Genomic DNA, 12018 nt, shown 5'->3' on the forward strand with positions numbered 1-12018 from the left:
GCGAGCACTGTCCGGAATTGACAAATTGTCTGTTTTCTATGTTCAAGCTCTGTCATCGAGTAGAGGGTGCCGTCATCCATGCTTTTTTAAGTTGGCTCCTGTCATGCCATGGCACTAGCTGACATTGGCTGGCAGTGGCGAGCCCTGCCAAACACTGGCTAGTTCTAGCTGGCACTGTGTTTCGAGTCTGTTACTGGTGTTTTTATGCAATAGTTAATGGTTTCAGGTGGTTACTTGCGGTTGTTGGCGTTTATCTATGGTCGCCAATGGATATTAGTTACTTTAACAACTGTAAATCCGTGGTTTAACTATCGCTCAAAAGCGGCCATGACCAATGTTATGTTTTGTTCCAATCTTGAGCAAAACAAGTAGCGTTATTAGTTTTATTTACTGCAGACTGTTATCCTCATCGTTTGCTTTTTTTTAATTTTTTTTTTTTTTTTTTTGTGGTTTCACGATGTTTCGGCCAACTATTCCCCTGATTTTCGTCAAGTGGTAACCGCGACCGGATAGAAATTCCGAATCTCCTAACTGCATCCATAGAAATTACTATCGCCCGTAGTTGTTGTCGTCTCACCACGTTTCTGCCAAGTCAGCCTGGCCGGCTTTGACCGGAATCTCTACCGTTCCAGGTGAGAATTGTCTGCGAATAGCGGTTTCAATCATACCCAAACGCCGGTCAGGGGCTAACTTGGCCAAAACGTGGTGAGACGACAACAACTGCGGGCGGCAGTAATTGTTGTGGATGCAGTTAGGGAATTCGAAGTTCCCATCGCGTCGCGGTTACCACCTGACGAAGAGCAAAGGAATAATTAATCGAAACGCCGTGAAACAACAGCAAAAAAGATGATGATAATAGTCCAGATAAAAAAATGAATAAATAATACTCATCTCAATAATGAATTCCAATTAAATAATAGATAAGGAAGCATCATATTTTAATTTCTACGTTTCCATTATTGGCTGCGTTGCTGTACATATATTTAGCACCTTTGCAGAATACGGATTGTAAAAATTTTAACAATGATATTCAAGTTAAATGTAACTTTATACTGTATTGCTATGTATCGAAATGTTAGTTGAAATCCACATACAAAAACCTGTCTTTGATATTTTAGCACAGTACGCATTCTGCATGAGTACACGTTTTTTAAGTGATAGGCGACGACGATTTCTATGTCGTTTTATTAAAATATTAGATAAAAATACAGAATAGGTTTTAATCGCGTAGTGTGTAAACAAAAGATGTTCTGAGACTAATATTTTATCTGTAATTTTTTAAAAAATAATGTATTTACATATAAAAAAGGTCGACTTACAAAATTATTATGTGAAATATGAAGAATAGTTTTCATTCGCGAAGTTTGTAAATAAAAGTTGTTTCGTGCCTAATTTTGCATCAGAAAGTACCTCCTTCTAATTATAATTATTAAATAAGTTTTTTTTTTATATAGTCTTAAAGGTTTAGAAATTTACAAGAATATCTATATATGTGTGTGTGTGTATGTGTGTGTGTTTGAGTGGGTGGGTGGGTGTGTGTATAGTCTTAGAAATGTTTAAACCTTTAAAAGTATATTAAAACAGCCTATTTAATTTTTACATTTTTTATTATTCGTTAGAAAACTATTTAATCAATAAGTCATATATCACCAGCAATAAAAGCACCAACTTGCTCAAATTCACTGTTGATTTAATGTAGTACTAATGTTGATCTAATGTAGTACTAATGTTGATTTAAGGGGTCATCTAATGCGTACCATGAAACACTGTTTCGGAGATTCAATATGTACGTATTTGAATATATATATATATATATATATATATATATATATATATAAATATATATATATATATATAAATTACAATTAAATTTACCAAAATAACCCAGGATAGTAAAACTAAAGTATATTATGAATATTAAAGAATTAATATTGATAAAGCAATCTCAACCAGATGTAAAAGCTCGATAAAATCAGATAGGAGATAGACCTTATAATAAGAGAAAATAGTTAATAAAACATGCTACAAAAACACTTTGAAAAAGAGTTAAAAACATATTTAATCTGAAAAAGAAACACTTAATAAGTTGATAGTCCTTAATCCGCGGAGATTCGAATAAATACTTTCCTTCTCATCAGAGGGTGGGAATTAGCAAAATGCGGGATGGGATTTTGCTTGATGAAACTGCAAGTAAGTCGAAGATCTTACTTGACTTACTTGCAGTTTCATCGAATACTTTTGTATGCAAAATCCAATCCCGCATTTTGCTTATTCTTACCCTCTGATGAGAAGGAAAGTATTTCTTCGAAACTACGCGGATTAAGGACCATCCACTTATTTAGTGGTTCTCTTTCAAATTAAATATGTTTTAACTCATTTTCAAAGTGTATTTTACATGTTTTATTAACTATTTGCTCTTATATATATATATATATACATATATATATATACATATATATACATATATATATACATATATATACATATATACACACACACACACATATATATATATATATCGAAATCATAGGGAAAGACATACATATTTAAAATTATGGCATATATTCCTTGAAATTTTTTTACAGCATAAGTTGCAAAAGTTTTAGATTCAAATAAAAATTGCATTAATTTAAACGAGATGTAACATTTATGTTACTCGGTGTAAATAGATTATCATACAGGAGGCTATTCTCACGGTCTACTAATCTACTATCAAATCACGTGTTGAGTACTGTTGTTATGTTAGGGCTTGTCAATCTCTATCTCATTTGGACATTTTTGATAAAGTGCAGAAACGTCTTTAATTAGTTTGTTCCATCAATATTATTATGACATGTGTTTTTCAGAATTGTTTCATCTTTTTCTTGCATCATTTGTTCGTATAACTCCTTGTAGTAGTGGTCCCATTCAATTTCATGTTTTGCTCGTTCATTATAATACAGCTTTCTATTCCAGGAAGTTGATTCTAAGAACTGGAGATTTGTGGAGTTTAAATCATACTGACTGTTTTATTCCTCCTTATATTCTTAGACTATCAAGATAAAAGCCAATAGACTCTCTTCTTGCGATAATCATCTATTATTCTTTTTAGCTTCTTACAGTAAGTGACTTCGTTCCTTTTCTAGGAAAATGCTCTTCAATTGCTAAAAGAAAATTAACGAAAACAAAACTAAACGATACTTATACTATGCAAAAAGACAAAAGTTATCGAGACTCATAAAAACAGCAAATTATCAGCAAATGGAACTCTACTTATAGTTTTGTAATAGAACGAAAATACTCTGCATGGTAACAATAAAGTTCAGACTGTATATGCCATGAATAGTGGAGTAATAAAAGATGAGGGTAAACTAATAACAGAGAGCGAGTTTCTTTGTTTTATTTCAGAAATATAAAACTTTCGGCACGGCTAATCTCATTCTATTTTCGAATTGTTTCTCTCTTGCGTCTTAACATCTCAGTAAACATGGCAGAGTTAAACTAGACAATGGGGCTTGTAATCATTTAGTCTGTTCAACTAAAAATAATAATACAAGAGGATCATTGTATTATAACGTGCATATTATAAGCATTACCTGAAGATGATTGAGACAAAGACGAAAGTTCCTCAAAGAATTCTTTGATTCGCCAATACGTAAAAAAGGAAAAGTATAAAACTGTATATCTAATGCGTCCTTAAATACCGGGTCGTTATTATGTTTAAAAAAAGTCCGAGAAATTGGAGTTTTCTCTGCTTATTTTTATTTCGTCTAATCTATAATATGTTTAAATATATTTATGTATGTATGTATGTATGTATGTATGTATGTATACTCAAACTTTCGACAGAGGGGACGAATGTTCACCAGATTTGCATTCTTTTTTAAGCCTGACCCTTGGGGCGACAAATATCGAAATATTGGCAAAAAACATTAATTCCTTCACCCTCAACTGGGCACTTTTCTACAGAGAGTGTCGCCTTTTTCGCCGATATTTTCGAAAGTCATCCCCTCTTTTCGAGTGACTAGCCTTAGATTAAACATTCATCTCTTCCGGTTTGGAGATGGGCGCAACAGCAAAGACGTCAGTTTTTTCACTTTTTTTCCTCCTTAGCGGTTCATATTTGAGCCTGCCTTCCCACTATCACTTTTTTGCTCAACACGCACCTCCAAACACCCGTGCAACGCCGAACACCCAGGCTAGTCTATAATATAAAGAGCAAAAATCTGTTTAAAGCTATGTATATATGTTTGTATATCTACCTGGAACTTTTTACGGAATGGGCGGATTTTCACAAAAGCGTTATCGTTTGGAAGCTCGACGACAAATATCGAAAAAATGGCTAAAAACATTAATTATTCCCCCTCAAATTGGCATTTTCCTACAGAGAGGGTTAGCATAAAATCGTTCCTTCATTACAATTTAGCTAAACACCCATGCGCAAAAATGTTCTTTCTTGAATTAGTTTAAATAAAAAAAAAACGACGAAACTTCACTCACGCGATCATAGACCAGTCGTTATAGTGGCAGCGTCGTTATCTTAAGATTGCGCGTTCGATCCGAGATACCAGATAATTTTTTTTCCGATTTTTAAAGTTTTAATATTAAAAACGATTTATTTATGTCATTTTACGTTCTTTTTTATTTTTCCATCACGTTCGCTTCTTTTTGTTTTGTTTTTTTGTTTTTCCGATTTAAAAAAAGTTATAACAAGTAAACAGGGTTATTACGTTCGCTTATTCTTTATTTTCCGTTTTGTTTTGGTTTACCCCCACACCTCACCACACCCATGGTAACGCCGGGTACCCAGCTATATATATATATATATATATATATATATATATATATATATATATATATATATATAAAGACCTTGTCTGTATGTGTAAAAAGCAGTCTCTCTCCTCAAAGTACTCTGTGACTCTTTACTCTACAGACTTGGAACTTGATATATATTTGATTTGTACTTGTGTCATAAATATGATTCGATTTTTTACCGATAATACTGGCTTTTAAGGGGCCAAAATTTAAAACAGTTAACACTTAGCATTTATAATTCTACTAAACGTGTTATTTCTACATATGCACAGTTACGCATTTATATGTTTCACAGGATTATTTTTGAAGACTTATATGCATATACACGTGGCTTAAATAATAACAAATAATGCTGGAGAGTCATAGGGTTTGGTTTCAATTCTAATTGATGGCACCAATTTATATTTTATTTTAAGCTTATAAATGAATTACTAGATTTTAGGTACAATATAATAATCAATAGAGAGTTGGCTTTATAATTATAAATACGAAACTTACATTCTTTAAAATATCATAATTACACGTATTTTAAGACCAGACAACGCCGGGTAGCCTGCCCGTGTTTAATAAGGTAAACATGCAATGGTTACTACATTATAAAATGCATATGGAAATTTACATGAACTGAAAAATCAACGCAAGAGGAAAGTAATGATGCCACCTGTAATTTAAAACGAATTCGGTTTCTTTACCTCATACGCGCATTTCAAACTAGCAAATAGATCTGCGTAGAGAGTTGCCTTTCATCGCAGATTTACAAAAAGAGAAGGTTCTTTAGAAAATTCTGTGTCTCCAGAACATGAGCAAAATACAAATAAAAGCAGCTTATATTTAGGGTTATGACAACAGCATATTATTTTCATTGTTTTGACTCTCGAGTGTGTTTCTGTTCATATATTATATGCTTTTTATATAGAGTGATATAGTTCTCCGTTGATTAACTGTGTCTAACTCTGTCGGATATATACTCTAGAATCAAACAATGATTAGAATATGCTGTTGTCAAACTCTACTTATTAAGCAATTAATTTAAAAGCTCTAACAGACAAACGCCTGTCCGTGGGGGAGACTTAACAAATCCGACATATATATTTTGTTTGTTGAATTCACTATTAATCGTCCCATACTCTAAATTGGTGTTTAACGTTTCCGTTAGGGAAAATTCCGCATCCACCGCGTTTGTCTATTTTTATAAAATACTGTTATACCAGCCTTCCTTGAACAGAGGAATTTACACCGATTAGCACTATAAATAGCGCTTGTAATCCCAACATCGGCTTTTGCTAAGGAAATTGGGAACAGCCGAGCATACAAAGTTCGTGAATTTTATTCTCCCAAAAAAGATCAGTGAGTTGAGCTTCAAAGAAACAGTTACGCTACTTACAGAACTGTTTTCTGGAAAAACGTCTCTTTTCCATAGGCGATATATGTATGAATGTTACTAAAAGAGAGGAAGACGACTACACTACTTTTGCAAGTATGATGAACAAGCATTGCGACGATTTTAAACTGGAGGAATTATCATCAGATATTTTTAAATGTTTCATATTTGTGCAAGGGATGGTCTTAAATAAAGACGCTGAAATCAGGCGTCATGTTTTGAATAAATTCGAAAACGAACCGAATTTAAAACTACAAAACTTACCGGAAGACAGTGAACGGTTTATTGCTTTGAAACAAGACATTCGTGACATATAGGTAAGCGGAGTGTCGCATACTAAAAAGACCCATCTAAAGAAAAATTCGACTTCAAAAAATTACTAGAGAAAGAAACATGGAAAAGATCCACCTGGGCCATGTTGTGTGGAAATAAACATTGGTGCAATGAGTGTCCCTACACATTCAAACAATGTGACAACTGCCACCAAAAAGGGCATAAAGCATCGCATTGTAGAAAAAAGTCTGGTAGAAAGACATCCATTAAACTTACGAAAATTGAACCTCAGAAACAAAATATCCGGAAATATGTACAGGTCAAAATGTTTAAAAAGAAATAAGGCTACAGCTTGATAGTGGGTCTGACATTTCCATTATTAATGTACAGACATGGAAGAGGCTTGGGTGACCTACTATGATTAAATCACATAAAACGGCGAGAAGCGTCAGTGGCGGAAAAATTACCTTCGAAGGAGAATTATTGAGGAATATTTTTTTTCCAGAACAGGGCCGAAAAAGCAAGAATTTTTGTCATGCGAAAATCAAACAACCTCTTCGGAACTGATCTGTTCAAAAAGTTTAGACTATGGGATCTGCCTTTAAGCTCATTTTGCCAAAAGGTTGAGGATTCGAATGTGGAGGCAGAAAACTTAAAAGGGAGTTAAAAGTGATTTTCCTAGACGTATTTTCAGGCGGTTTGGGAAGGTGTACAAAAGCGGTAACAAAATTTGACGTGAAAGTAAATGAACAGCCAGTGTTCAGAAAGAAAAGAAATGTTCCATACGCCGCTATAGAACAGATAGACGCTGAATTAGGAAGACTCGACACATGGGTGTCATCGGAAAAGATACTCTAACAGTGAGGTGACCAGATCACCCGAGAAGGACATCATAGACACAGTGTTTGATACTTTTCAGGTGCGCATACTAAAGACAGCCCCGGAGAACAGAAGATCGATCAGAAAACGGAAATCAACAGAATTAATTAGGATGAACTCAAAACAGAAAGGTTATTAATCTCAGACGAGATATTTTCAAGGGGGGGTTGTACCGGCCTTCCTTGAACAGAGAAATTTACGCCGATTAGCACTATAAATAGCGCTAGTAGTTCCAACACCGGTGAGAGAGATGCGATTGCACTTCAACTGCTAGCCGAGTGCGTAGCAGATACACACGATTTCCTATCTTTGTACATTATTGTTAATACACTTGTTGCTTAACCGAACCGCGACTTGATTGTTCTTATTTTCACTGCTGTTCCACTACACAACAAATACGTTCACAGACTTAGGGTTAGTTATACTTTAATAAGAGACACACGCCGTGCCATTCTAATTAAGTGTGACACTTCCTCAAGTGGTTTTGTATATACACAATTTATGATTATCATCCAAAGATAACCATTCTTTTTTATATACGTATTTTTCGTCACAGTTTATTCTTTCGTTATTATGCAATAATACTAAAATATAGCTGGATTTAATACTATAACTAATGCTTATAACTTAATAAAATATCAAGTGAAAATATTATATAGAAATTAGAGATGGCAGCATGATTTTATCGGTAAGGTACGTTTTATACATAATTAGCAAAAATGCTGGTGGTGGGCTGGGTGGCATCAAAAATTAAAAAAGTTAAAAAGTGTGCAACGTCTATATTTTAAAATTCAATCTCTTTACTTTTCTTTGTTTTTCTCACTTTAACCATTTCTCCTTTGTCCAAACGTCTACCTTACTCATCTTTTGCTTCTGCTTTTCTATATAAAAATAATAATGATGTAAACAATTCGTCTCTTAAATCTATAATAGATAATATTGCAAATGCCTGAAAAACCGAGCCACCGTGATGAAAGCTGGCTTAGTTGACCAAAGATTTAATATTGTAATTTTAGTGCCGATATTATTTTTCTAAATCAACGCCAGTCAAGAAACTACCAACTTTGTAGGTGTTTGTTTTGTAAGTTTGTTTAATTTTTCTTCGGACACGCACAGGCAGCTTTCCTTTACATAATTAGTTCAATTAAATCTTATCTCGCGTTTAGTATACTCAACCAAACCTGCCCTCTGGGACTGAACATATACTGCTTCAGATCCTTTGTGGGATTTTCCGTTACCCTAAATCGGGTATTTCTGCGAATGAATGCAACAACACAAAAAACCCACAGCTGAAGCCAGCAAGACAGACAGAAAGCAGATAGATAGATAGATAGATAGATAGATAGATAGATAGATAGATAGATAGAAAAGGTCTATTTATGTTGATAACAAAGTGTGATTAGCAGTGGAAACAAACCTCCAAAAGGACAGTTTGAAACGAGTATAGAAGTTTGTCTGCCGTGTAGTATTTTTCGTGTAAAGATGTAACCTGATCTTTGGAATTCTCTTTGAAACTAGTAGTGCAGAATAAAAGAATGATTCCTCGCATTCCATTTGCCAATTTAATTCATATCAGCAAAATAATCGCCAGATTAATCCTACCATCTTTGCATAATAGTAATGGAATAACCGATGTACGTTTCGTTGCTGGATTGGTTCGTGTTCAATCTATCCGCCTTTACTCTTGTTATATATACTATCGTGTCCCTCTAGGGTCTATTTAGTATAAGCATGCTTCGCCGCTGGCCATTTCTTCGCAATTTAATTCGTATTCATTACTTGAAATCAATGAAATGTTGCATCGGTAAGAAAAGATAAAACTCTCTCCGGCTTTCTTACGCTCTGTCGATAATAGAAAATACAAAACTAATCAATAAGACAAGGCTTAGCAATGAAAAAAGAACACATCACCTTCTCTCCCACTAAAATCTGCATTAATAATAACAATGGGAACTTATTGCGTCTGTATTTAAAGGGAACAGATTATTTCGCTCAATAATTATTATCATCGGCTATTATTGAGATTAATCTCTTGTTTGTTCATAAACTTTTAATTTCAATGCATCGTTTGTCTTTCAATTTCGTTTTATTATTATCAGTATTATAAGGATTAAGTTGCCTATTTTGCTTATAAAATTAAGGCGAGTATACAAACGGGTTGGACATGCACAGTTCCCTTTTATTATGAAGATCTGCATCCCTTTTCGACTGCGCATTTCAAAGTCTGAAAGTATTATTAAATAAATAAATAATTATAAGTTATGAAGCTCCATTTTATGTTTAGTATGCTCAACGGCATTGGTCCACTTAAACAGAACACATTGCACTCACGTTGTTCATAGGGTTTTCTGTTGCCTTAAATCACACATTACCGCTGAAACATCTGGAATTTAAAGTAACACAAGTTTTTACAGCGATTCGTATTTTAATCATCTTTAAATGTAAAATTATAAAAGAGTAAAATTGTTTCTGCTAAATTTGGGAGCTTTGATTTTTCAGTCATTATATATGCGTTTAATCGTGGTAAATTCCCAAGTCACACTCACTGAGTTTTGTTCCTATTGGATCCCGACTGCCGCCATTTAATCTGCTAGCGTTTCAATAAACGAAAATAGAACCCAAAAAGCAGATACCTAACCCATACTATATCTCGCATCGTTTACCTCCTAGCGTCTTAAAACAAATTTAATTTGCCAATTACTTACTAGAAGACGTACCTTTTATATTTAACATAACCTCCAGTTTTATTATGTTTGGTCACTGGTCTATCATAAACACAGATGATGACGGTCCAAACTTACAGTAAATATTACTTTTTATTGTTTAATTAATATTCTTGGCAAAATATTTTATTAAAATGTTCGTTTCGCGGACTTATAAATGATGCTTGCTTAGATTAGTAATGAAGGGGAAATTTCGACGATCTCCAGCGACAAGCTGTGTCTGGCTTGATTGAGGAAAATGTGTCTGCGCCGTCTATACATAATTAATAATCATCACTCGTAAAGCAAATTATTAACTCTACAGCGAGTAGACTAGACAGAAAACTAGCGACGAAAATATATTTAAGAAATCAATTAAAGTCTAGAACACAGCTCGAAAAAACAGTAGATTCGGAAATATCAAAATAAAATACACGCAATAAGACACCAATAATTATAATGAATTTATTAATAGACGAATTAGAAATATAATTTCGTATACGCCTCTCTATAACTAAATGTTAAAAACCAAACTCGCAAAATAATTCGAAATCTCATCGAAAAGCATTTCCTCGTAATAGACCCTTAACAAAACATATTAAACAAAAACAAGTTAAAACTGTCCTACATCTGTTGTGTAAATTTAAAATGGTTATTAAAGCAAATAATTGAAATATTCAATGAAAGTAGTAAAGAAAAAATAATAACAAAACGTACAAAAAACAATATAACAACAACAAAAACAAAAATAAAACTATAATTATTTAAATATACTAATGACCCAAATCATTATAGGAATAGAAATAATACGAACAAACTATCTGTTAAAAATAAATGAATCATAAAATGCATCGTCTACTAGTCTACATTTCTTGCGAGACAAAACCCGAATGACCTCCCTAGGATTTTAAACCAGATATTACGGCCGGACAATACATATAAACAAAAATAACGCTGAATAAACACAGCATTAGCGAACCATTACTGGGAACCCAATAAAAGGGGATAGCTGGTGACAGTCGAGTTGAAAATAGAATGTCAAGCCAGCACATGTAGAAACATAGAGGACGCGTGAAGAATATGTTTAGCTGAAAAACAAGCTCTCCTTATTATTTAAAAAAAACTGCATTTATTAAACTGCATGGGCGAAATAGCAAATATATGTAAACACAAAATAAATGTTGTCTTAGGATGACAATACATGAAAAATAAATTTTAAAAAAATAACCGCAATAAAATCATTAGTAACAATGATATTAATAATAGTTAATAATAGTTAATTAAGAAAGAACAGATTTAAAAATAATTAAAATTTAAAAATGCATAAATAAAATCAACGATAATGACTAAAATAATAATAATGATAATAATAATAATTATTATTATTATTATTATTATTATTATTATTATTAAAAATGAAAGATGTTAAAAATAAATAAATTAAATGTTAATCTTAGAAAATATATAAAACAAGTATAAAATAAAATTAAATCGAAAAACAGCCAGATAGAAACTAAGCTACTCTCTAATACAACAAAAAACAAACAAATCATCGCTGAATAACGATCAAAGTAAGAAGTCAATTACAAATCAAATGAACATCTGTCTGAAACTTTCGCCCGTTGGCTCAGTTAAATGACTGCGCGAATAACAAAGAATCTGCTTGTCTGACTAGCAAACACAACATCACATGTATTTATGAAGGCATTAAATAATATCGATGTATAAGCCTGTCGAATCCTCACAAGGATGAGGATGAAACGCGGACAATTCTGTGTAGCTTAATTGCGATATATATTTTCAAAACTTACTACCTAGCTTTACTTAAGTATTAAGTACTATTGAAGTATAAGGTAAGAGAACAGGTCCTTGCGGTGTTTAACTTTTAAATTAAGATAGACATATCTCGACTTCACTAAAAACTTATTGATTGAAATAATCACCATCAGAATGAACACACTCTTGCCAACGCTAAAGAATTGTATT

General features: G+C 33.0%; 1 protein-coding gene across 2 annotated transcripts in view; it reads left to right on the forward strand.

Annotated features, from left to right (window-relative positions):
• The window catches only part of LOC145297585 (uncharacterized), a 1245286-nt gene that overhangs the window by 1050187 nt on the left and 183081 nt on the right, over positions 1-12018 (forward strand). The window lies entirely within an intron of this gene.

The sequence above is a fragment of the Euprymna scolopes genome, chromosome 18 (genome assembly GCF_053919585.1).
Source record: "Euprymna scolopes isolate OS-2025 chromosome 18, ASM5391958v1, whole genome shotgun sequence".
NCBI lineage: Eukaryota > Metazoa > Mollusca > Cephalopoda > Sepiida > Sepiolidae > Euprymna > Euprymna scolopes.